General features: G+C 46.0%; 1 protein-coding gene across 4 annotated transcripts in view; it reads right to left on the bottom strand.

The window, feature by feature from the left end:
• GSG1L (GSG1 like) overlaps positions 1-27,248 on the bottom strand; it is a 252,984-nt gene that overhangs the window by 96,224 nt on the left and 129,512 nt on the right. Inside the window, exon 1 of one of the 4 annotated variants that reach the window (XM_043456576.1) lies at positions 16,092-16,140. The exons of the other annotated variants lie outside the window; for them this stretch is intronic. The gene's annotated coding sequence lies outside the window, so the exon portion shown is untranslated. Of the gene's footprint in view, positions 1-16,091; positions 16,141-27,248 lie in introns of those variants that run through there. 4 annotated transcript variants of the gene reach the window in all.

The following is a 27,248-nucleotide window of genomic DNA, read 5'->3' on the forward strand; positions in this document are numbered from 1 at the left end:
ATTAGTATAATTATTGGCAATTATGATAATTACAAGAGGCAGAGAGGCACAGGGGTGAAGAGCCAGACATGGGCCAGGCCACCAAGGTTGACACTTGCTCTGCCAGTTATCAGCTGGGAGACTGTGTCATCTCCCATGGTATCTGTTTTCTCGCTTAAACTGGGGATAGATCCAGAATGCACTTATGGATGGTTGTGAAGATAAAGCTATTCAATCAATGAGTGATGTGCTCAGGGCAGTGCCTGGCACATAGCAAGAGTTACGTGCATTCACTGTTACTATTATTGTTGTCATCATTGTTATTCACAGGGGTAGAGCCAAGGAGTAGGCAGCCTGGAACGAGTGCATCTCAGCCACGGGACAAATAAAACCCTCAAGGGGAAGGCGAGGAGGGCAGAGGGGGATTGTGGCAAAATCATGTGAAATCCCAAGACGCAATGGCATTTTAAGAGGAAACATTTTTCCTCCCCACATCCATCAGTTTAATATGTCAAGTCACTAAGTCGTGGTCAGTGGCCGCTGGCTGTGGGCTCGGTGACACACCCTCTGAAACCCAGCATGTTAAATCATGTAAATGACGCGGTTCGGGACCTCTGAGGCTAGAAACGGCTCGGTGACACCTGCTGTTTGTGAAATGTCAATATTGGAAACTCAGCGGCAGGGATGCATGGGGGGCTGGGAGGAGAAAGCCAGAGGCCTCGAAGAACTGTAGTGAGGGGCTTTGAGGGTCACCAAGCCCCCAGTTCTCCATCTGCAAATGAGAAATTAGCCCAGAAAAGAGTCAGGATGTGTGTGCGTGTCACAAAGCAGGCTGGGGGCAGACTGGAGCAGGGGCAGGTCTTCCACCTGCCAGGCTATGTGAGGTTGCATCTTTGGGGAGTGAGGGGACGCTATCAGAGGCACAGGGATTGAGATTTTAGGGGAAAGGGGCTGCCTCGGAAATGGTGGCTGCACTGCACGTCTGCAGCCCTGAGTTCCAGCCCCGATGCTATGGGACCTCTGGGAGGCCCTGGTGTCTCCAGGGGCCTCAGTTTCCCTCCTCGGTAAAACAAGTGGCTTCTCAAACAAGCTGCCAACAGGCCGAAGCCAGCCCACAAAATTGTCTTGTTTGGCCCACACAGTATTTTAAAAATATCTGAATTCATTATCAACATTTAAAAATAGGAGACTTCACAGAAAAAAATCCAGATTTCCGGATTTGTTTGCAAAAATGGGTGGATGCAAGAATGCAGGCCCCACACCCCCATATGACTGTGGGGCTGAGGTGGGGTGGCCCCCCTCCTACAGGGCATATATTCCTGGGTCAGCACAGACCCCAGCCAGCCCCCTTCATCCCTTCATGGCTCCTTCCAAGCACTCATGACCATTTGAGTTTACAGCCCCCATACAATGATGTCTAAGGTCATGTCTATCCGTGTCACTCCACAGTCATGCAACATTTTGAGACCCTGTATGGTCCTCCCTGATAAACACATGTAGGAGTGAAATATACATCAAACTCTCAGTTATCCAGCTCCCTCACGAATTCAGGGGTTCTAGCAAACACCATGACACTCCACCATGAAGGTGCTGAGTTTCAAAGGAAATTAGCTTCAAAGGAAAGGCATTCGGCTCTAAAAACATGCCCAGATTGATTTATCTGAGTCAAGCGCATGGATCCAAAAGCTATTTCCAAGAGTCCTCTTGTCTACCCCAGCCCCACATCCTGTCCATGAAGGCCTAAGAGGGTTGGTGAGTGGCTGGAGGGCATGACACTGGGAATCTTCTTTTCATGAGTCAGACAGAAACCTTTTGGACTTTGACTGGAGGTCATGGCAGGGGTGTCTTCCCAGGTGGCTCAGTGGTAAAGAACCTGCCTGCCATGGCAGGAGCTGCAAGAGATGCGGGTTCGATCCCTGGGTTGGGAAGATCCCCTGGAGGAGGGCATGACAATCCACTCCGGTATTCTCACCTGGACAGTCCCACGGACAGAAGAGCCTGGCGGGCTACAGTCCATGGGATCACAAACCGTCGGACACGACTGAGTAGCTGGAGACGCACGCACAAGCAGACATGCGTGGTGGAGGCCCTAGGCGGCTGCTCCTGCAGAATGTGCAAACACATGGGGCAACAGAGCATCTGGGAAGGGAATGCCATTCAAATGCCGAACTGGGTGTTGCTCTGGAAACACAGGGCCTGAGTGAGGCTGTTTCCTGTGTCAGTCGCCATCTTTTCCAGAACTGTCCTTTTCTCGAGCCTCTCTGGACTTCCCAGGTGGTGCTAGTGGTAAAGAACCCGCCTGCCAATGCAGGAGATGTAAGAGATGTAGGTTCAATCCCTGGGTTGGGATGTTCCCCTGGAGGAGGGCAAGGCAACACACTCCAGTATTTTTGCCTGGAGAATCCCATGGACAGGAGTCTGGCAGGCTACAGTCCATAGGGTCGCAAAGAGTCGGATAGGACTGAAGCAACTTAGCACACACTCATGCACACACAGAGCCTCTCTACACAAACCAAGAGCTACATTTGAACCAGCTCCCCAGCTGACCCGAATGCACGTTCAAGTGTGAGGAGCGCTGTTCTAGAGGATGAAGTTTATCTGTCTTCATATGGGACCCTCATCCTTGACCAGCAGATCCTAAGCAACTCTGCCCACCTCCACCCTCAGCACCAGCTACTTGTTGAACACTTCATCGTCCCCATGCCTCCAGCATAGCCCCGGCCCTTGGAGTGTTGTCTTCCTGGGTCAGCTGAATAATGGCCTCAAAGATATTCACATCCTAATCTCCAGAACTTGTGAAGATATTACCTTACATGGCAAAGGGGACTTTGTAGACATGATACTGCCCCACCCTTGGGCTTCACCATGCAACATGTCAGCTCTTAGTTCCCTGACCAGGGATCGAACCCATGCCCCCTGCAGTGGCAGCTCGGAATGGAGATGTGATTATGATCTTGAGATGGTGACATTATCCTGGATTAATTGTACGAGCCCAATGTAATCAAAAAAGTCCTTTCAAGAGGGAGGCAAGGCTTCCCTGGTGGCTCGGTCATAAAGCATCTTTCTGCTAATGCAGGAGACGCAGGTTCCACCCCTGGTCCGGGAAGATCCCATGTGCCGTAAAGCAACTAAGCCCATGAGTTAGTCCACTCACTGAAGTCCAACTCCTGAAGTCCAAACACCCTAGAGCCTGTGCTCTGCAACAAGAGAAGCCACCGCAATAGAAACCTACACACCACAACCAGAGACTAGGCCCCCCACTCCCGTCATCACAACTAGAAAAAAGCTTGCACAGCATCAAAGAGCCAGCACAGCCAAAAAGAAATAAATAACTTAAAAAAAAAGAGGGAACCAGGAAGGTCTGAGGAACAAAAAATGTGACAATGGAAGCAGAGATTGAAGTGATATGGAAACATCGGTCAAGGAATGCAGACAGCCTCTAGAAACTGGAAAAAGCAAGGAAATAGGTTCTCCCCTTGAGCCTCCAGAAAGGAATGCTGACACTTCAATTCTAGCCCAATGAGGCTCATTTCAGAATTCTGATCCTCAGAACTTTAAGATAATAAATCCATGTTATTTTAAGTCATTGAGTTTGTGCTTAATATGTTGCAACAGCAATGAGAAACTAATATATCTTCTTTCTTAGTTCAAGACACTGCCTCCAAGAAGCCTCCCCTGACTACCCAGCCCCACTGCAGCCCTCAGACAGACCTCAGCAAAGAAGGAAGCTTCTCTATCACTTCCAGGTAGCTAAATGCCTGGCTGAGATGGAGAGAGCCTGGACTTAAGAGTCAAGCAGGTCTGGATTTGACCTTGGACCCTTACCTAACCTCTCTGAGCCTCAGTCTCTTTGGCCATAAAATGGAGTCAACACTACCAATCTCACACATTTCCTGGGCAAGTTAAGTAAGATTGTGTCTGCAGACCACACCTCCACCCTTCTAGTCTAGTTCCTGGCACATTGTAGGTCCTCAGTAAATGCTGATGTATCAAGCTGACAAGCTGGGCCCAGAGAAATGAGTCGTCCTCCTCTGAGCTCACAACTGAATAAATGAGTTGATCAGTAGAATGGATTCTGATAATGTCTCATTGCCCCCAGAGTTCCACAAGGTCACAGTACCCATCAATTTAGAAATGACTTTGGCAGACATGCCCTTTAGAAATGGCTCTGTTGGAACCCGGGGACAGTCACCGAGCATTTGAGATGTGTCATGGTGACCTTGACCTTCAGCATCAGACTACAATGATTGTCCTTTCTCTTTAGGATCTAGAAGCTGGCCTTGAAAATAATCTCTGGCCCACACATGCCAGGTCCTGGGGAGGAGGCTGGGAGGGAGAGTGTGATGGGAAGCACTTAGAAGTTGACTTCTGGCTGCCACTCCCCCATGGCCTCTCATCACCTGGGCAAGTGCTCCCACCCTGTGAACCTCCCCTCCCCCATCTCTAAAATGGGGTTGCTCTTTAGGCCAGGGAAGTAGGATGGGGTAGATCAGAAGTCACAAACTGGTCTGAAGACAAATTCTTGAGATTCTTTTGTTCTGTTTCCAGGGTTTGTTTGTTTGCTTTTGTTGTTCCTTATCTTTGTCTCTGTCATTCTGTCTTTCTGTCTCTCTTGTTATACGTGGTGTTTGTTTTTAATTTTGAATTAGATACCAACATTTGAAAAACAAGGGCTTCCCAGATGGCTCATCAGTAAAGAATTGGCCGACAAGGCAGGAGACATAGGAGATGTGGGTTCAATCCCTGGGTCAGGAAGATCCCCTGGAGGAAGACATGGCAACCCACTCCAGTATTCTTGCCTGGAAAAAACTTCATGGACAGAGGAACCTGTCCCTCCTGTCCCTCCCTGCAAGGGGTGGGGGGAAGGAAAGGTTTATCTGCCATGAGATGGTAGTGGTGGGTTTCCCTTGTGGCTCAGCTGGTAAAGACTCTGCCTGCAATGCAAGAGACCTGGGTTTGATCCCTGGGCTGGGAAGATCCCCTGGAGAAGGGAAAGGCTACCCACTCCAGTATTCTGGCCCGGAGAATTCCATGGCCTGTATAAACCATGGGATCGCAAAGAGCTGGACATGACTGACCAACTTTCTATTCTATTCTATATTCTAAGGGCATGTCCTGCAGGCAGACCTCCTCTCTGCTACTGACCTGCTGTGTGACCTTGGGCAAGTTACTTCACCTCTCTGAGCCTGTTCTCTCATCTACCTCTGAGGGTGGTTGGTTGTGAGGATTCAATAAGACACGTAAAGAGGCATAATCCAGGTTCAGGTCACCATAAGCCTCAATACATGCCAGCTATCCCCATTTAACAAATGAGAACATTGAGACTGGGAAAGAAGAAGAAATTCATCTGCAGGATATAAAATTAACACACAGAAATCCCTTGCATTCCTATGCACTAACAATGAGAAAACAGGAAGAGAAATTAAGGAAACAATACCATTCACCATTGCAACAAAAAGAATAAAATACTTAGGAGTATATCTACCTAAAGAAACAAAAGACCTATACATAGAAAACTATAAAACACTGATGAAAGAAATCAAAGAAGACACAAATAGATGGAGAAATATACCGTGTTCATGGATTGGAAGAATCAATATTGTAAAAATGAGTATACTACCCAAAGCAATCTATAGATTCAATGCAATCCTATCAAGCTACCAACAGTATCTTTTTCACAGAACTAGAACAAATAATTTCACAATTTGTATGGAAATACAAAAAACCTCGAATAGCCAAAGCAATCTTGAGAAAGAAGAATGGAACTGGAGGAATCAACCTACCTGACTTCAGGCTCTACTACAAAGCCACAGTCATCAAGACAGTATGGTACTGGCACAAAGACAGAAATATAGATCAATGGAACAGAATAGAAAGCCCAGAGATAAATCCACGACCTATGGACACCTTATCTTTGACAAAGGAGGCAAGGATATACAATGGAAAAAAGACAACCTCTTTAACAAGTGGTGCTGGGAAAACTGGTCAACCACTTGTAAAAGAATGAAACTAGAACACTTTCTAACACCATACACAAAAATAAACTCAAAATGGATTAAAGATCTAAATGTAAGACCAGAAACTATAAAACTCCTAGAGGAGAACATAGGCAAAACACTCTCCGAATCACAGCAGGATCCTCTATGACCCACCTCCCAGAATATTGGAAATAAAAGCAAAAATAAACAAATGGGACCTAATGAAACTTAAAAGCTTTTGCACTACAAAGGAAACTATAAGTAAGGTGAAAAGACAGCCCTCAGATTGGGAGAAAATAATAGCAAATGAAGAAACAGACAAAGGATTAATCTCAAAAATATACAAGCAACTCCTGCAGCTCAATTCCAGAAAAATAAATGACCCAATCAAAAAATGGGCCAAAGAACTAAACAGACATTTCTCCAAAGAAGACATACAGATGGCTAACAAACACATGAAAAGATGCTCAACATCACTCATTATCAGAGAAATGCAAATCAAAACCACAATGAGGTACCATTACACGCCAGTCAGGATGGCTGCTATCCAAAAGTCTACAAGCAATAAATGCTGGAGAGGGTGTGGAGAAAAGGGAACCCTCTTACACTGTTGGTGGGAATGCAAACTAGTACAGCCGCTATGGAGAACAGTGTGGAGATTCCTTAAAAAACTGGAAATAGAACTGCCATATGACCCAGCAATCCCACTCCTGGGCATACACACTGAGGAAACCAGATCTGAAAGAGACATGTGCACCGCAATGTTCATCGCAGCACTGTTTATAATAGCCAGGACATGGAAGCAACCTAGATGCCCATCAGCAGACGAATGGATAAGGAAGCTGTGGTACATATACACAATGGAATATTACTAAGCCATTAAAAAGAATTCATTTGAATCAGTTCTAATGAGATGGATGAAACTGGAGCTCATTATACAGAGTGAAGTAAGCCAGAAAGATAAACACCAATACAGCATACTAATGCATATATATGGAATTTAAAAGATGGTGATGCTAACCCTATATGCAAAACAGAAAAAGAGACACAATGTACAGAACAGACTTTTGGACTCTGTGGGAGAAGGCAAGGGTGGGATGTTCTGAGAGAATAGCATTGAAACAAGAATACTATCAAGGGTGAAACAGACCACCAGCCCAGGTTGGATGGATGAGACAAGTGCTCAGGGCTGGTGCACTGGGAAGACCCAGAAGGATGGGATGGGGAGGGAGGCGGGAGGGGGGATCGGATGGGGAACACATGCAAATCCATGGCTGATTCATGTCAATGTATGGCAAAAACCACTACAATATCGTAAAGTAATTAGCCTCCAACTAATAAAAATAAACAAAAAAAAAATTCATCTGTCTCAAGCCTGACAGAGCCAGGCTGAGCAAGTATTAGGGAGATATTGTCAACTGGGTGACCTGGATTCAACATTTGCTCAGGATCCCAAAATGAAGCACATTCTAGCCTTCTGCCTGTAGTCTCTTTGTAGTCCTCTTGCAGAATCCAGGGCACTCTGACTTGCCCTCCCTGATCCTGACTCCTGCAGTGTTCCTCTTCCCTGAAACTCACCTAAAAAACTCATAGTCTGTGCACCAAATTTCCCAAACCCAGACCCTGCGTCAGGCACTATGAGGAATGCAAAGGGTAACAGATTTGGATCCAGCCCTCTGGAAACACCAAATTTAACCTGAGGGATGGAACCTTCTTAGTGGTTCGGTGGGTTAAGGATCCACCTACCAATGCAGGAGACAGGGGTTCGATCCCTGGTCCAAGAAGATCCCACATGCCACGGGGCAACTCAGTCCATGCGACACAACTACTGAACCTGTGCTCTAGAACCTGTGTTCCACAACAAGAGAAGCCACTGCAATGAGAAGCCCCTGCACCGTGGCTAGAGAGCAGCCCCCGTTCTCTGCAACTAGAGAAAGCCTCTTGCAGCAACAAAGACCTGGCACAGTCAAAAATAAATAAACTTTTCAATGTCTTAAGAAATAAATAAGTAAAAAATAACCTGAAGGGTGAGACACACACCCAATAATGACAGTCACGTTTATTGGGTTGGTCAATACCACGTGACAGAAAAATCTGAACAAAATTTTTGGCCAACCCTATTCAGGTGGCAATAGTGGTAAAGAACCTGCCTGCCAATGCAGGAGACAAAAGAGATGTGGGTTTGATCCCTGAGTTGGGAAGATCCTCTGGAGGAGGGCATGGCAACCCACTCCAGTATTCTTGCCTGGAGAATCCCATGGACAAAGGAGCCTGGCGGGCTATGGTCCATAGGGTTGCAGAGTTGGACACAAATGAGCAACTTCACATGCACGCACATACATCACCTAAGGAGTTTCATGCCTTGTGCTGGGCCCTTAGCAAATAGAAATTCATTTCAACCTTATAATGGCTTAGGTGTTATGATTATCACCAAGTTACAGATGAGAGAAAACTGGGCATGGACAGGTTAATTATCCAGCCCAGGATCACAGCTAATAAATGACAGAGCTGGGATTCAAAGGCCAGCCAGCCCAGTTCCCCATGAAGGACAAGCCCAGCTGGCCTCAAGGTCAGTAGAAGAAAGGGCACCTGCTGATAACCTCTGAGTGGCCTGGCTGGTCCCTTCCAACAAGCATTCAGAACAGCTGATACAGGCTCCATCTTACCAATGAGCCCACTGAGGCACAGAGAAGGAGAGTGATTTGCCCAAGGTCTCACAGCATTGGCGAGGGGAGTAGTCAAGAGTGACGCTCAGCTCTGTCTGAGCCCCCTTCGGCTCTCTGCAGGGGATCTGCCTCTTTTCTAGGGCATTGGGCCCCTACAGCATCTGATGAAGCCTCACATTTCTCCCTGAACGTTTTTAAATGCATAAGACAAACATACAGGATTGTAAAGGAAACCAATATACTGAAATGGAGTTATCAAGACATTTAAAAAAATCAAATGTATATCAACCTCCATGCTTCTTCATTAAAGCACAAAATAACAAGATCGAGTGCAAGTCTAATAACTTCTGCGACTTTGAAGCAGCCAGGAAGAAAGCGATATTTTCAAGACCTCTGCACGCCCTGTAATGTGTTATGAAAACTCTGGGATGCCACTCAGCAACTAAGTCCCAGGTGGGGCTGGGACACCACATATCATGGAGGGAAATGCTAACTGCCAGTTAGAAGGCAGGGAGAGTAAAGATGTGATATTTGGCCACCCAAGCTCTGGGATCCCCTGAATTCTGACCACTGACCCCTTGGGAATTTCCAGGTTAACAATTTCTGCCTGAAGAAGTTGTTCTCAAATATGTAAGTGCTTGTTAAAGTGCAATTCCCACGCTGGCCCCAGGGAAGCTGGTACTGCAGATGGGGGGAAAGCTGGGCTCTGTATTGTGAAAAGCACCCCAGGTCATTCTGATTTGTTTGTTGTTTAGTCTCTAAGTCAGAGTCCGACTCTTGCGACCCCATGGACTGCAACACACCAGGCTTCCCTGTCCTTCACTCTCTCTCAGAGTTTGCTCAAACTCACGTCCATTGAGTCATTCTGATGCATGGGCCATATTCTGAGTAGTGTCTTTTAAAAATACAAATACCATGAAGTCTCCTCTTTGTTGCAATCTACTGGAGATTTCTCATTGCACTTGGAATAGGCCCCAACTTCCTGCCTGTCTTTTGAATGACCCCCCCCCACCAACATTGTCAAGCCTCTGCCTATCCTTTGACACCTCCTCTCCCACCATGCTCCAGCCACCCCAGGGCCTTTGCACTTGCTGAGCACTGTGTCCAGAATGCTCATTCCCCAGCTTTGCTCAGTTGTTTTCCAGCTGAGATGCCATGGACCACTCCATCTAAAGGAGCCACTCCCACAACATACAGCACAGTCACTTCCTACCCTTCACCCTGTTTTCTTTTTCATTATTTGAAATGGTAACATTATCTCTTGGCCAACACACGTGATTGGTTCTCCAGCCACAGTGAAAATTCCACACAGGCAAGGGTTTTGTCAGACCATTCAGTGCTATCTCCTAGAACAAGATCTGGCCCTGACCCAGGAGATGCTCAGCAAAAAGTTGTTAAACAAATAATTAAGAAAGGACATAAGCCAAGAGGAAACAGAGGAGACGGCCAGCAGCAAAGGAGCCAAGGAAAGAAACTGCTTCAAGGATGAGGCGGCTGCTACTGTGAATGCCACCCAAAGGTCAGGAAAATACGAGGACCAAGAGATGAGGGAAAGGCCATGGGCTTTGGAGATTTAGCCCCTCTGGTGACATTTGCAGGGAGAGAAGCAGATTCTTCAGAGGGGCCAATGCCAAGGGGAATGTGACTTGAGGCATTAGGAAACTAGTGGGCGGTGATGAGGCAGGAGGCAGACGCCCTGGGCACACACACACACCCACCCAGGGTAAAGCAACTGGAGATTCATCCTCTAGTGACTGAAATTCCTAGACAAGAATAGCAGGGCAATTAAGGGAGGAGGCTGGACCCTGCACAGACCACATATTTCTCATTCCCGAGGTCAGGAGACCTCCCTGACCACACATGTGCAGAAAAGGCTCCTTGGAGGCCAAAGGGGAGTCATGACAAGGGATGTTCTACCCAGATGCCTTTTTGGTAGGATCCAGCTTGGCTAAGAGATGCACGCGCACATGGGAAAAACCTGAGATATACCAATATGGACCATAAACCAGGCAAATCAAAATGACCAGCCAAAAGAAAACCAGAAGAAATGTCCCATGGAAGTGGTTTAAACTGCTGTGTGGGCACAGCTCAGAGACTCACATGAGCCCACCCATCCCATATGTCTAGCCACAACTACTGTACTCTTTTTCCTCCTAATAAATACTTTACTTGCTTCACTAGTTTTCGTCTTTGTGGAAATTCTTTTCTGCAAACCTGAAGAGCCAAGGCCCTTGTCACTGACCTGACCATTGGTCTAGTGGCTAGGATCTGGTGCTGTCACCGCCATGACCCAGCCCACCTCTGGCTGGGAACCCAAGCCCCGCTCCAAGACTTCGCAGGCCAAGGCCACCAGAGATCAGTGAGGCTGGCGGTGCAGACACCGTGGGTTTTGATGATGAGAATGGCTGGCATGGAGGGAGGTTTGCGCAAGCTTCACTGTAGAGGGAGAGAGAAGGGGAAGTTTGAGGGTTTTTCATCTGAACTGGGTCAGTACCCAAGTCATCCATCCCATTCAGTGGGGAGGGACAAGGTGGAGACAAGAACAGGGCTCCTGGGAGCCCTGACAGAGTGGATTCAATCCTCCTTCACTGACCAGCTGTATGATGTGGGACAAGTTATTTAAATCCTGTTGGGCCTCAGTTTCCTCATCTGTGAAATGGAATGCCTCCAATGCCCACATCAAGGGTTATAGTGGGGATTCAATGGCCTATGTGGAAACAGAGCCTGGTACACACTGACCGCCTAGCAAGTTCATCTTTTATTTCCTAATTGTGCCGGCACTGTGATGAGCTGGAATGTCAGGATGAAAGGCCACTCTCAGGACATGCCAGAAAGATGAAAGCCAGAGCAGCAAAAGCACGGGTGGTCCACCGATGAGTCTGTAAGCAGGGGCTGTGGCTAGACTGGGGAGTCCCAAGAGTTTCTGTAGGAGGTACTGCATCCAGTGGGACTTAAGGATGAGAGGGGACCAGGAAAGGCAAACCAGACCTGGGGAAATAGGAGTCAGAACCACAGGGGACCGCAGGTGTGGCTGGCCCACAGAGGCCAAGGGGGGAAGTGCTTTGGCTGGGCAGAGGAGGCCACTTTATCTCAAGGGTAGCAGGGACCTGGTGTCCAAAAGTTCATGCTGGAGCCACGCAGACGGGGGAGGGAGGAGGGAGCCTGGAGTCGACGCTGATCTGTGGAGGCACGATTGTGACGATCATCACTGAATGGTGATGATTCAAAAGGTAAGGGTGGAGACTTTGGCCAAGGCAGGCACAGGGCTCACCCCTGACAACTCCAGGTTGTGCTAATCTGACACGGGCCCCACGAGGACAAGCACCCGAGGCGGCCGCCAAACTCCCACCCAACTCTGCCCACCCTTGTTCCCCCAACACCATGGCTGGCAGAGGGTCACAGACGGAGCTACTGGTAGTACAGGTGAGGAGGGGACTTCAGCTGCTAAGACCCCATCCTGGGGGCTGCGGACAGACAGAACAGCCTCAGAGCTGGAATGAGCCAGCCAGACACCGCCCCCTGCAGAGCAGGCCAGGCATCCAGGGCTTGGCGGGCAGACTGCACTTCACCCTCCACCCCAAGCTCTCACTTGGGAAGTCCTGGCCCCAGGAGGTCCCAGCCAAGACACACACCCTCCTTGGTCCTCCATGAAGCCACTGGGACAGGGAACTGCAGTGGGCTCAGCATTCACTCGCCTGTTCAGGGTCAGCAGTACAATAGCCTTTAACTCCCTGACACCTCCTGACCTCACCTCTACCCCTCCTCCCCCTTGCTCACCTCCTTCTAGTCAAACTGGGCTCCTTGTTGTTCACTCGATAAGTCAAGTCTGACTCTTTGCAACTCCATGGACTGCAACATGCCAGGCTTCCCTGTGCTTCCTTCCTTGCTGGTCCTTAAATACATCAGGCTGCCCTGGTCTCCTTGCTGGTCCTTAAATAAATATACCAGGCTTCCCTGGCCTCCTTGCCGGTCCTTAAATACATCATGCTGCCCTGGTCTCCTTGCTGGTCCTTAAATAAACATACCAGGCTTCCCTGGCCTCCTTGCTGGTCCTTAAATACATCAGGCTTCTCTGGCCTCCTTGCTGCTCCTTAAATACATCATGCACACATCTGCCTCAGGGCCTTTGCACTTGCCTTTTCCTTCTCCTGGATCCTGTTCCCCTCCCCTAAGTTTTTCCCAAATGTTATTTCTTAGTGATGTCTTCCCTGATTCCACTATTTAAAATTGCCCACACCCTTCCCTAATACTGCCAAGCCCCTTCCCCTTTTTATTTTTCTCTCTAGCATTTATCACCATTCAGCAGCCAAAGTCCAGAATGTAAATGGAATCTCACTTCTTCAAGCCCTCAAATGTGCAAATGTTTCCCCATCACACTCAAAATAAAATCCAAGTTCCTTCAAGGACCCTAAATGATCTGGCCCCTGCCCATCTGTCTGGCCTGATCTCCCCTCCTCCCTGAGTCTCTTTTCCATCCAGAAATGCACAAAACCTCATTCCTACCCCAGGGACTTTGCACATGTTTTCCCCCCACTTTTGATAGGAAACATGGGAACAAGAAATCTCTTACTTTCTTCCTTCAGTAAAGGCACAAGCACAATAAATGGAACTGACACCCTGCTTCCATGTCAGGAAGACAATAGGGCAACAGGATGGCAACTGCGACCACCTGGAGTGCCCCACCCCAGGTAAAAGGAGAGGCTGGCTCAGCAGACCCGTGGGATGTTATAACCAGGATTGCCAAATCCTGCAACTTTTTAAAAGAAACCAGAAATCCTGATTTTTTTTTATGTGACATCTCCCCACTCCAAAACATCAGCAACCAATTCTAATATTTCCAAACACCACGCAAGCTGAGTCTGTCATGCAGTGAAGTAAGTCAGAAGGAGAAAAACAAATATTGTACATCAATGCATATACATAATTTAGAAAAATGGTACAGATGAATCTATTTCCAGGGCAGGGATAGAGATGCAGACATAGAGAACAGACATGTGGACATAGGAGAAAGGGGAGGGTGGGACAAATTGGGAGATTGAGATTGACTAATATATACTACCATTTTTCCAGTGATCATGTATGGGTGTGAGAGTTGGACCATAAAGAAGGCTGAGCACCAAAGAGCTGATGCTTTTGAGCTGTGGTGCTGGAGAAGACTCTTGAGAGTCCCTTGGGCAGCAAGGAGACTGAACCAATCAATCCTAAAGAAAATCCACCCTGAATATTCATTGGAAGGACTGACGCTGAAGCTGAAGCTCCAATATTTTGGCCACCTGATGCGAAGAGCTGACTCACTGGAAAAGACTCAGAGGCTGGGAAAGATTGAGGGCAGGAGGAGAAAAGGACGACAGAGGACAAGATGGTTGAATGGCATCACCGACTCAATGGACATGAGTGTGAGCAAACTCCGGGAGACAGTGAAGGACAGAGGGGGAGCCTGGCATGCTGCAGTCTATGGGGTCGCAAAAAGTTGGACATGACTGAGCGGCTGAACAACAACAAATGTATAAAATAGAGAGCTAGTGGGAACCTGCTCTAAAGCATAGGGAACTCAGCTTGGGGCTCTGTGATGACCTAAATGGGTAGAATTGGGGACGGGGGGAGGGAGATCCACGAGGGAGGGGATGTACATATACATATGGCTGACTCACTTCACTGTACAGCAGAAATTAACACAACATTGTAAAAAAAAAAAAGTACATTCCAATTAAACACACACACACAGCTGAGCGGTGGGGGACCCTAAGGACACTAATGTGCAATCCTTCCCAGAACTCAAAACCCCGTCATAACTGAGTGCTCTCCACATCATTATTCAAATAGTAAAAATTCGCCCCAGAGAGGGAAGAATTAAACAAGGTCACACAGGGTAGGCGTGCGGGTTTCAGTAGTTTCCACTCATGGGCTCTACAGCACAGGCTTAGCAGTTGTGGTGCCTGGGCTTACTTGCTCTGAGGCACGTGGGATCTTCCTGGACCAGGGATCAAGCCTATGACCCCTGCAAGTGGATTATTAACCACTGGACAACCAGGGAAGTCCCAGGACTTCTGATCCTTAACAGACATTTCTTTAACTCCTACAATGCACTAGGCTAGACCACACAAAGGGGAAGATGCTAGTCAAGTTCTTGTCAGCCCCATTAAGGCATGCACAGAAACAGATGAAAAAAAAAAAAAAGTTTGTGGGCAGAGATCTTTTAAGGCTTATCTGCAAGGGTGCGTGAAAGGTTATTCTAGCACTTCTATCTGAGCAGGGCATTCATCTTGGCAGGGGGTGGGGGGAGAAATGTATGATTCTGCCTGAGTCTCCCGTGCACTTGGAATGTCTATTTTATTACCCTGGACCCAGACAGCATCTTTTCTTTTGCAACTCCCCTCCCCCCAGTACTCACCATGGTCAAAAGGATCCCGGGTTTTAACACTCTAGCAGAAGCTTCTAAAAATACCTAAAGTCACCAACTTCAGGGGTTTATTCTCTCATCTGGGAGGCACCCACAAAGCTTTTGCCAATATAAATGGCATTTCCTCTGGTATTTTTAAAGATCAGAGAATCCAAGAAAATATGCAAGCTGGACAGGGCCTGTGAGATCACAGCTTCCAAATGCCTCATGCTTCAGGCTTTTTTTTTTTTTTTTTTAAGGGTTTTTTAAAGAGACCCAAAAGGTTAGGTTTCCAGATAACTCACAAAAGAAGAAACAACTGTAGCTAAAATTGTATGGGAAAATATATTCAACCTCATTAGGAGTAAAATTTAAATGAAAACATCCATGAAATAACACCTCTAACAAGCCTACTGAGCAAAGGTTTTTCAAATAATAGATTCTAAAGGAAAGTGGCTTCCCTGGTGGCTCAGATGGTAAAGGATCTGCCTGAAATGCGAGACCTGGGTTCCATCCCTGGATCAGTAAGATCCCCTGGAGAACGGAATGGCAACCCACTCCAGTATTCTTGCCTGGAGAAATGCAGGGGGAAGATGGTAAGGGCAAGTGGGCTTCTCTCGCAGGAACACTTACTTCTAACTCAACAACCATGTGGTTCCCCTGTGTTCCAGACCGCTTGCAGACTGGAAGGGCTAGGTGACTTCTCCTGGCCACCATGCTTTGAGCAGAAATATAGATCACTTTTGAGGAAATGCATAGGAAAGCCAGTGTGGGACCTCTGCAGCCCTCACTCCTGATAACCCGGAGTGGGCAAGACCACACATTGAGATGTTGGTGTGTAGACCACGTATGCTTCAGCCTCAGGGCCTCTGCAGATATTCCAGATATTCCTTCTGGAATGTTCTTCCCCCTTATCCTCATGTGGCTGGCTCCTTTTTCCGTTCAGGACTCAGCTCAGATGTCAACTTTTCAGACAGGATCCAGAAAGGTTCCAGTCTCTCCACTAATTCAACCTTCTGCTCCCCAGACCCTCCCCACACTGACATCTTGTTCATCTTCCTAGCAGCTTTGCCATTTTGATCTCCTCACCAGTGAAATAGGCAGCTGGACTCAACAGTTCCTAAAGACCCTTCCTCTCGACATGACTTGAGGACCATGGTAAGTACTCCACTCCCTTCCCCATCCCCCACAGTTTCTACCAACTCCCCCGCATCCCTTTTGTGAATAAAACCTGCTTTTCCTTCCAGGGACCACAGCTCCCCACTCCAGTCCCCGTGATGGGTGGGGCAGATCACCCCTTCCGGTTCCAGTGGGGCTGAGACCCAAGCCGCAGTGATTGGTTCAGGGATGGGCACGTGACTCAAAAGCTGAGCCAATCAGAGCCAGGTCCCAGCTTTGCAGCCCCTTCTGGGAAAGAGGCGTTCCTTTTCCACTATGGGTTGCTAAACTGAGGAAGATGGAAACCTGGAGTTGTCCGGGGCATCTCTGACATTACATAACCCACCTAAGAATAAAGCTGACACAGGAACTACAAGCTGACAGAAGCGACCTCCTAAGAACAAAGTGGACCCAGCTGTGCATTTCTAAGATCTACCCCACCTCTGGGTTACCTGAGTCAGCAACTTCCTCCTTTGGCTCAAGCCTGTTGCAATGAGTTGTCCAGAACAAGAACAGCCCGGTGAGAATGTCTGTCACAGCCCACGGGATGTTTGCTTATTGGCCTACTGTCCCTCCAGATTAGGAGCTCGTCATAGCCTTGGGCAGAGCCTCTGGTCTCTCCGCCCCTCCACAGTCCTGGTCAAGTGACCAGAGAAGACAGAACGCTCAGCAGCTCCAAGTCTTTAATTGGGGAGCCATTCTGTCAGTCCGAGAAGCTTCAGACTGTGTGATCTGAGCAATTAACCTTTCTACAGAGGCCAAGGCCAATTACATCCCCGGGGCCATCTGTGACATCTGTGTAACAGACCAAGTACCTCAGCCTGACTGCCTTGGTTTTTATAGAACAAATGTAGCATAATCAATCTCCTCCAGCCCCACTACTGTTGCCGTGGTCCAAGCCCAAGTCTTTTCTGCTGGCTGCAGCAGCCTCCTCGCCATTTCCCGTCGGCCCCTCCGGTCCTTGTCGTTCCCAATGACCTCTGTTGTCTGCAGCTTCCCCACACCCCAGCCCTCCAATCCCCCAAACTCCTAGTGCGACAGATTGCAGCCATGGCCCCAGTTCTTCACCCCTCGTCCTGTCTGGGTCCTCTGCACCACCCGCCCCGCCCCCCGCCCCCCCGGACTTTGGGCTTCACCATGTGACTTACGTTGACCAATGGGTTTTCAGTGGATGAGACGCACCCACTTAGGTGCCCTTCTGCTTGCACCTCTATCATTGCCTCAAGGTCTGGCCCCGCGGCAAAAGATAACTGACACGTATGACACATAACTCACATATCATTACCACAGCAAGAGATCACTGACACATCTTCCAATTCTTCTAAACACCTTTAACCTTTGCAAGGGCTCTTCCATCTGCCTGGCGAACCTCCCCATCCCCACTCTGATCTACAACTCCTACACATCCTTCAATACTCAGCTCAAAGGACTTCCCTGGTGGTCCAGCACTTAAGACATGGAGCTTCCTCTGAAGAGGGCAGAGGGTTGATATCTGGTCAGGAAACTAAGATCCCATGCCCCCGGAGCACAGCCAAAAAATAGGAATATATATATACTCAATTCAAGTGTCTCATTCAATGGAGGCCTTCAGTAACTTCCTCCTACCAACCAACCACAAGACAGTTCACTACTTTGTGCCCTTGCAACACCCCTCTGTTAAAACAGGCTGGAGTCAAGAGCTTCCCCAATGGTCCAGTGGCTAAGACTCCAAGCTCCCAAGCAGGGGGGCTGGATTCAATCCCTGGCCAGGGAACTAAGATCTTATATACTGCACAGAAAAGCCAAACAAAACAAAACCTGGAGTCAGATAGTGTGGGTCAAGTCCTAAAGCCATCACTCACTAGCACTGGGGGCTTGGGACCCATCCTGTCACCTTTCTAAACCTCAGTTTCCTCACCTGAAAATTGGGCTGATGAAAATAGCACCAGCCTAATCGATAATCCACAGGAAGGGCTGAGCATGAGGTCTGGAGCACAGATTTAAGTACACCATACATCCAGCTATTGTTATTGTTACCATGGTGCTTATCACATCATGTGTAAAAAAGGAGTGTTAAAAAAGGCCCCCCATGGGGCAGAACTGTGCAATTATTTAAAAGAGAGAGAGACAGAAATCAGTCCCCAGGAAGCCTGGCTGGGGTCTCAATCTCCCAGGGCCAGGACAATGCAATTATCTGGCTTCCTCTTCAAGACAAGAACGTATGTGGGCCCTAAAGTCAAGACCCACACCTTGTTCACCACTATCTGCCCATGGCCTGGACAATGGAAAGATAGAAAACATGAAGTGACCCAAAACCCACCATGACCCAGCTCTAGATAAGCTGGCACTGCTCTGTTTTAAAGAGGACATTAATAGTCCCATTCATTGCCAAGAAAACCAAGGTGCAGGGACTTCCCTTGTGGTCCAGTGGCTAAGACACCACACTCCCAATGCAAGTGGCCCGGGTTCAATCCCTGGTCAGGGAACTAGATCCCACATGCCACAAGTAAGAGTTTGCATACCCCAACTAAAGATCCTGCATGCCACAACTAAGACTTGACATTCGTGTGTGCTGAGTCACTCAGCCATGTCTGACTCTTTTTGACCCTATGGACTGTAGCCCATCAGGCTCCTATGTCCATGGGATTCTCCAGGCAAGAATACTGGAGTGGGTTGCCATGCCCTCCTCCAGGGGATCTTCCCAACCCACAGCCAAGTAAATAAATAAATATTTTTAAAAAAGGAAAACCAAAGTCCAGAGAAGCAACATAAATTCCCCATGACCACAAAGCAATTAAGTGATGTACACCTTTCCATGCCCCTCCCGTCGTGTCCATATTTGGGACAGAGATAAATGCTGTGATCTCCAAGACAAGTGTTTTTCTTTGATATAAATAATAATGATGCATTTCCCCTGAAATCAGGAACAAGACAAGGGTGCCCACTCTCACCACTACTATTCAACATAGTGTTGGAAGTTTTGGCCACAGCAATCAGAGCAGAAAAAGAAGTAAAAGGAATCCAGATAGGGAAAGAAGAAGTGAAACTCTCACTGTTTGCAGATGACATGATCCTCTACATAGAAAACCCTAAAGACTCTACCAGAAAATTACTAGAGCTAATCAATGAATATAGTAAAGTTGCAGAATATAAAATTAACACACAGAAATCCCTTGCATTCCTATATACTAACAATGAAAAAACAGAAAGAGAAATTAAAGAAACAATACCATTCACCATTGCAACAAAAAGAATAAAATATTTAGGAGTATATCTACCTAAAGAAACAAAAGACCTATACATAGAAAACTATAAAACACTGATGAAAGAAATCAAAGAGGACACAAACAGATGGAGAAACATACCGTGTTCATGGATTGGAAGAATCAATATTGTCAAAATGGCTATTCTACCTAAAGCAATCTATAGATTCAATGCAATCCATATCAAGTTACCAACGGTATTTTTCACAGAACTAGACCAAAGAATTTCACAATTTGTATGGAAATACAAAAAACCTCGAATAGCCAAAGTAATCTTGAGAAAGAAGAATGGAACTGGAGGAATCAACCTGCCTGACTTCAGACTCTACTACAAAGCCACAGTCATCAAGACAGTATGGTACTGGCACAAAGACAGAAATATAGATCAATGGAACAGAATAGAAAGCCCAGAGATAAATCCACGAACCTATGGACACCTTATCGTTGACAAAGGAGGCAAGGATATACAATGGAAAAAAGACCACCTCTTTAACAAGTGGTGCTGGGAAAACTGGTCAACCACTTGTAAAAGAATGAAACTAGAACACTTTCTAACACCATACACAAAAATAAACTCAAAATGGATTAAAGATCTAAATGTAAGACCAGAAACTATAAAACTCCTAGAGGAGAACATAGGCAAAACACTCTCCGACATAAATCACAGCAGGATCCTCTATGACCCACCTCCCAGAATATTGGAAATAAAAGCAAAACTAAACAAATGGGACCTAATGAAACTTAAAAGCTTTTGCACTACAAAGGAAACTATAAGTAAGGTGAAAAGACAGCCCTCAGATTGGGAGAAAATAATAGCAAATGAAGAACAGACAAAGGATTAATCTCAAAAATATACAAGCAACTCCTGAGCTCAATTCCAGAAAAATAAATGACCCAATCAAAAAATGGGCCAAAGAACTAAACAGACATTTCTCCAAAGAAGACATACAGATGGCTAACAAACACATGAAAAGATGCTCAACATCACTCATTATCAGAGAAATGCAAATCAAAACCACAATGATACCATTACACGCCAGTCAGGATGGCTGCTATCCAAAAGTCTACAAGCAATAAATGCCGGAGAGGGTGTGGAGAAAAGGAACCCTCTTACACTGTTGGTGGGAATGCAAACTAGTACAGCCGCTATGGAAAACAGTGTGGAGATTTCTTAAAAAAACTGGAAATAGAACTGCCATATGACCCAGCAATCCCACTTCTGGGCATACACACTGAGGAAACCAGATCTGAAAGAGACACGTGCACCCCAATGTTCATCGCAGCACTGTTTATAATAGCCAGGACATGGAAGCAACCTAGATGCCCATCAACAGACGAATGGATAAGGAAGCTGTGGTACATATACACCATGGAATATTACTCAGCCATTAAAAAGAATTCATTTGAATCAGTTCTAATGAGATGGATGAAACTGGAGCCCATTATACAGAGTGAAGTAAGCCAGAAAGATAAAGAACAGAACAGCATACTAACACATATATATGGAATTTAGAAAGATGGTAATGATAACCCTATATGCAAAACAGAAAAAGAGACACAGAAATACAGAACAGACTCTTGAGCTCTGTGGGAGAATGTGAGGGTGGGATATTTCAAAAGAACAGCATGTATACTATCTATGGTGAAACAGATCACCAGCCCAGGTGGGATGCATGAGACAAGTGCTCGGGCCTGGTGCACTGGGAAGACCCAGAGGAATCGGGTGGAGAGGGAGGTGGGAGGGGGGATCGGGATGGGGAATACGTGTAAATCTATGGCTGATTCATATCAATGTATGACAAAAAATAAAAAAAAAATAATGATGATAATAATAATAGTTAATACTATAAAGTATTTGTTATAGTACTGGTGCTATTCTAATTAATTGACTTATTTCAACATACTTAATCTTTGCAAAAACCTCTATGACTTATGGCTGATTCACGTTGTTGTATGGCAGAAACCAACACAACATTGTAAAGCAATTATCCTCCAATTAAAAATTTTAAAAATGTTTAATTTTAAAAAACCTCTATGACAAATTTATGTACCATAACACAAAACAGTTTGAAATAAGCGGGTGGGAATCCTAGAAACAACCAAGTGGCCATTAATGGTAGAATAGATAAATTATGGTGTATTTACACCATGGAATGCACCATGGATTAGGAAAACGGGTTAGACTACACACATCAACGTGGATGAATCTTAACAACAAAGTGTAAACAAGTGATAAAATAACACATATGCCATTATTCAATTGATCTGTTATGTATATATGTGCTTAGTCACTCAGTCATGTCCAACTCGCTGTGATCTAGCCTGCCAGGCCCCTCTGTCCATGAGATTTTTCAGGCAAGAATACTGGAGTGGGCTATCATTTCCTCCTCCAGGGGATCTTCCTGACTCGGGGGTCAAACTTGTGTCTCCTAAGTCTCCTGAATTGCAGGTGGATTCTCTGCCACAGAGCCATCAGGGAAGCCCTTCAATTGATCTGAAGAATAAGCAAAACCATATAATGTATCTTGAGAAAGCAACTTGTGGTAAAACTATGAGCAAAGGAACAAGCAAGTGACTGTTAAATAGGGAAGTCAGGAAATAGGTTCTCTTTGAAGGAAGGAGCTGGGACCTGGATTTAGGGCATCCAGGGCTTCAACACTAACAGTAATTTTGGTTAAGTTGGTGATTGGCAGGACTTCCCTAGTGGTGCAGTGGCTAAGACTCCACATTTCCAACTTCAAGCGACCCAGTTTCAATCCCTGGTCAGGGAACACATGCCGCAATTAAGAAGATCCCATGAGCTATAACTAAGACCCAGTGCAGTCAAATAAATAAATATTTTTTAAAAGAAATTGGTGATTGGATGTTCATTGCATTTTCATTATTAGTACTTTGAACTTATTTTCATGGTCTTTCGTATCTATTCCAATATTTAATAAAGTCAGGTATTTTTAATAAGGAAAACAATAGGGCTTCCCTGGTGGCTCAGTGCTAAAGAATCCACCTGCCAATGCAGGAGACACAGGTTCAATCGATCCCTGATCCAGAAAGATCCCACATGCCACGGAGCAGCTAAGCTCCTGCGCCACAACTACTGAGTCTAAGCTGCAGAGCCGGCGCGCCGCAACTACTGAATCTATGTGTCATAGCTACTGAAGCCCATGCACCTAGACGCCGTGCTCTGCAACAAGGGAAGCCACAGGCAGTGAGAAGCCTGTGCACCACAACTAGAGAGTAATCCCTGCTCATCGCAACTAGAGAAAACCTGCACCTAGCAACAAAGACCCAGCATGGTCAAAAATAAATAAATAAAACAGTGCTGAATAAATACATTAATGAATTAATTTTTAAAAAACAAGGAAAACAATAATTAGGGTAAGTTAGAGCAGAGGTTGGCAAACTATGCTCCATGGGCCAAGTCTGGCCCATGTCTTGTTTTTACAAATAAAGTTTTATTGGAACACAGCCACGTCCATTTGTTCATGCATTGTCTATGGCTTTCACACTGCAATGACCAACGTGAGTAGCTGCAACAGAGACCGTAAGCTCACAAAGCCAATGCTTACTATCCACGTATTTGCTATCTGACCCCTTTTCAAAACAGTTTTGCTGAACCCTAGGCTAGAGCAATGAGACAGACTCACATACTAATTATTTTCAATGTTTTCCCTTTTTTTAAAATTTAAAAGTGATACATGCTCATTGTGAAGATTTTGAAAAACATAGAATCATGGAAAAAAATAAAACTTTTCCATATAAGGTCACCACCCAGCAATAACCATTAGGAAAATTGGGAGATATTTCCTTCCTTTTTTATGCATCTGTACATCTCCCCACTCCATAACCAGGAGCATGCTGATTATAAAATTTTGTACCCTGCTGCTTTCACTCAATATCATCTTAGAAGCATTTTTTTCCTGTGTGGCTTAATTACATTCAATTTTGCCATTATAAGTAATGATGCGACTAGTATCCTTGTACACACATTTTTGTTGACAATATGAAATATTGTCAATATGAAATATTATATAGTTATCCAAAATGAATTCTTCAAGGAATTCTGAATGATATAGAGACTGTCACGGCTGCATTATTTATACCAGCAAAAAGACTGGAAAAAAGATGAATGAGATGGCAGTGGCAGAATCATTATATGAACTTGGTACATTGTTGGATGGAATATTCTAGAGCTATTAAGAGTGATGAACATAAAGAATGGGAAAACGGCTATCTTTCAGAGCCTCAGTTTCCTCCACTGCAAAGTGGAGATAATAGCTTTCAGAGATGTTTTAGGAGGATTAAAGGGCATGCTGCTCTGGAAGCACCTAGCACAAAAATAATAATATGGGACTTCCTTGAGGGTCCAGCAGTTAAAACTCTGCAATTCCAATGCAGGTGGCAAAGGCTTGATCCCTGGTCAAGGAACTAAGATCACACATGCTTCATGAAGTAGCCAAGTAAATACACATTAAAAACAAATAGATAAGTAAATAAATACAATCCATCCGTTTAAAAAAAAAAAAAAAAACAGTACATAAACGGGTATATACCCTATGGACTGTAGCCCGCCAGGCTTCTCTGTAAACGGGATTCTCCAGGCAAGAATACTGGAGAGGGTTGCCATGTCCTCCCGCAGGGGATCTTCCCAACCCAGGGATCCAACCTGGGTCTGTTTTTTCTCTTGCATTGCAGGCAGATTCTTTACTGCTAAGCTATGGGGGAAGCCCCCAGCTGCTAAATTTCTGAAGATCGCCCCTGGCTACATCCACACCTAAGTGAAAATAACCAGCATCTGGCAGGGACCCGGGCAAAGTGGCAGAAGGCAGTTTTCCAGCTCAACTTTGCAGCCCTGTGATGACTGTTCGCATACCATTTGTGTGATAATTGAAGGACTATGATCGCAAATGGGCTTTGATGAGAACCCACCAGCAAACAAACAAACAAAAAAGCAAATGGCTATGACTACAGACGGAACTGAGCTGCTACTACATAGGTATTGATCGAAGCTGAGACAGACTGAGCTAAGTGACAGGGCGACTCTCTCTCCCCCAGAGGATATGTGTGCGTGCACGTGTGCACACACGCATGCATCCACGCACACACCAAGTTGGTTTCAAAAACAGGAAGGAGGGAGGGAGGGATGGGGTGGGGTCTGAACACGCGGCCTGCGGTCAGGGAGGTCTGGTGATTTAGGGAGGGTTTGCCAGACTCGTATTTCAGTTAAGGAAAGAAATATTTGAAAGCAAAGAAATCCATGAAAAGCAGGAAGCCTTGTGGGGTCACAAATAAAGATCGGTCATACAGGGCAGGGTAGTGAGGAAAAAAACCACAGCAGAGAGTTAGCTAACTTCCGCGGGCTCATGGGCTGCACCAGTCCCCATTCGCACCAAGAACATTTACTGAGTGCCCGTTATGTGCCAGGCACTGATCAAGGTGCTGGGATGTAGCTGTTTCATTCAAAACAATGAGTCTGCTCTCTTGGGGAGACTGACAATAAACAAGCTTCAGCATTGTCAAATCAATGGACATGAGTTAGAGCAAACTCCGGGAGATAGTGAAGGACAGGGAAGCCTGGCCTGCTGCAGTCCATGGGGTGGCAAAGAGTCAGACACAACTTACCAACTGAACAAGAAGTCAATGAATCTTGTAATAGCCTAAATGGAAAAGAATCTAGAGCCGTACACCTGAAATGAACACAATATTGTAAATCAACTATGGGTGTGTGTGCTGGTCATGTCTGACTCTTTGCAACACTATGGACTGTAGCTCGCCAGGCTCCTCTGTCCATGGGATTCTCCAGACAAGAATGCCGGAGTGGGTTGCCATTTCCTACTCCAGGGGATCTTCCCAGCCCGGGACTGAACCCACATCTCTTGCATCTCCTGCCTTGACAACAGATTCATTATCACTGCACCACCTGCGGAGCCAATAAATAAATTTTTTTTAATTTTAAAATTAAAAAAGAAAGAAGCAAATGAGATCATTTCAGATAGTGCCAGCCAGAGCAGAGTGACTGGGGGCACAGACTCTGGAGCCAGGCAACCTGGGTTCAAATCCTGACTCTGTCACTTCCTAGGTGGGGACGTTGGGCAAGGCGTTTAAGTTCTTTGTAGGGAATGCTACCTGGGCTCTTCCCATACCACTGGCTGCCTTAAATGTGGACCACTAAATGTTCACGTGACTTCACACTGCCCTCTTCAGCAGATGCTCTTGACCCAATTACCAGCCACCTCACCTGGAAGATCACATTCATTCCCTAACTCTTAAGGCAGCCAGTGAAGGGGAAAGGCCCTCCCCTTTGGCTGAAGATGAGACCAGTTCCATGGTGCAATTTATGCTCCAAAGTTTCCCATAGGATCAGATTGAAGCCGCCTCAGCAGCATCATGCTTCCTTCACTGCCCTTCTCCTGAAAGTACCTCCTGCACCAGAATTTGTACCTTAGGCTGTGTTTCTAGGGAACCTAACTGAAGACACTTATTCTTATCAGTAAATGGAGGCCATAATGGCATTTCTAACTAGGAATTGTTGAAGACTAAATGAGTCAATATATTTCTTTTTCCCTCTCAAGCTACTGAGATATAACAGACATTATAACATTGTATAAGTTTAAGATATACAATGTGATGATTTGATATACCTGTGCCTATCCAACTCTGCAACCCCATGGACTGTAGCCCACCAGGCTCCTCTGTCCATGGGATTCTCCAGGCAAGAATACTGGAGTGGGTTTCTGTGCCCTCCTCCAGGGGAATCTTCCCGATCCAGGGACCGAACCCACGTCTCTAGTGTCTCCTGCATTGACATGCAGGTTCTTTACCACTAGTGCCACCTGGGAATCCCTTTGCTATACACATATATTATGAAATGATTACCACAATAAGGTTAGTATATTTTTAAGGTCTTAGAATAGCACATTATAAGTCCTATTTAAGCATTTGTAATTATTAATGAAAAAAGTTGTTCAAAGCAAAATAAGTGTCTAAGGAGCTGCATTCATTAGCAGAGTCCAGGGAAAACATCTATGAGGAGGTGACATTTGAGCTATGTTCTGAGTGATGAAAAGGTGTCGACCAAGTGAAGAGCTGGATGAAGAGAAATCCACACACAGCAAGTGCAAAGGCTCTGCGGTGAGAAGTCTTGCTAAGTGTTTTGTTCCTGTAACAGAAAGGCGGGTGTGCCTAGAACCTCAAAGGGTTTTAAATAAAGTAAAAAGTTAGTTGCACAGTCGTGTCCAACTCTTTGTGATCCCAAGGACTGTAGCCCAGCCAGGCTCCTCTGTCCACGGAATTCTCCAGGCAAGAGTACTAGAGTGGGTTGCCATTTGTAGGCTAATCTGATTTACACTGCAGATCACTCTGGTTGATAAGAATGGATTTGTTGGCTGCTTAACAAGTACTTACTGGTGGCTCGTTTTGTGCAGGGCAGTATAACAAGTATTTGGAAGGAGTCAAAGATGAACCTCACATCAAAGGGTTCATGTCCAAAAGAGGCAGCGAGGCTTGGCATCAGAACTCTAGAATCTAGGGACTTCCCTGGTGGTCCAGTGGTTAAGAATCTGCCTTGCAATGCAGGCGATGCGGGTTTGATCCCTGATCAGGGAACTAAGATCCCACAATACATGGGGCAACTAAGTCATCACGCCACAACTACTGGTCCCACAATGAAGGTCCCACATGCAGCAACTAAGACCCAACACAGCCAAAAATAAATAAAAATTTTAAGGTATCTTTAAAAAGAACACTACAATCTAGAAAGGACTGATAGAGAGGGAAAGGTGAAACCTGGAGGAGCCTACGGGGGGAAGGCTGCTGGACCTTATACAGTGGCAGGAATGTAGATGTGAAG

The sequence above is a fragment of the Cervus canadensis genome, chromosome 32, assembly GCF_019320065.1.
Source record: "Cervus canadensis isolate Bull #8, Minnesota chromosome 32, ASM1932006v1, whole genome shotgun sequence".
Classification (NCBI taxonomy): Eukaryota; Metazoa; Chordata; class Mammalia; order Artiodactyla; family Cervidae; genus Cervus; species Cervus canadensis.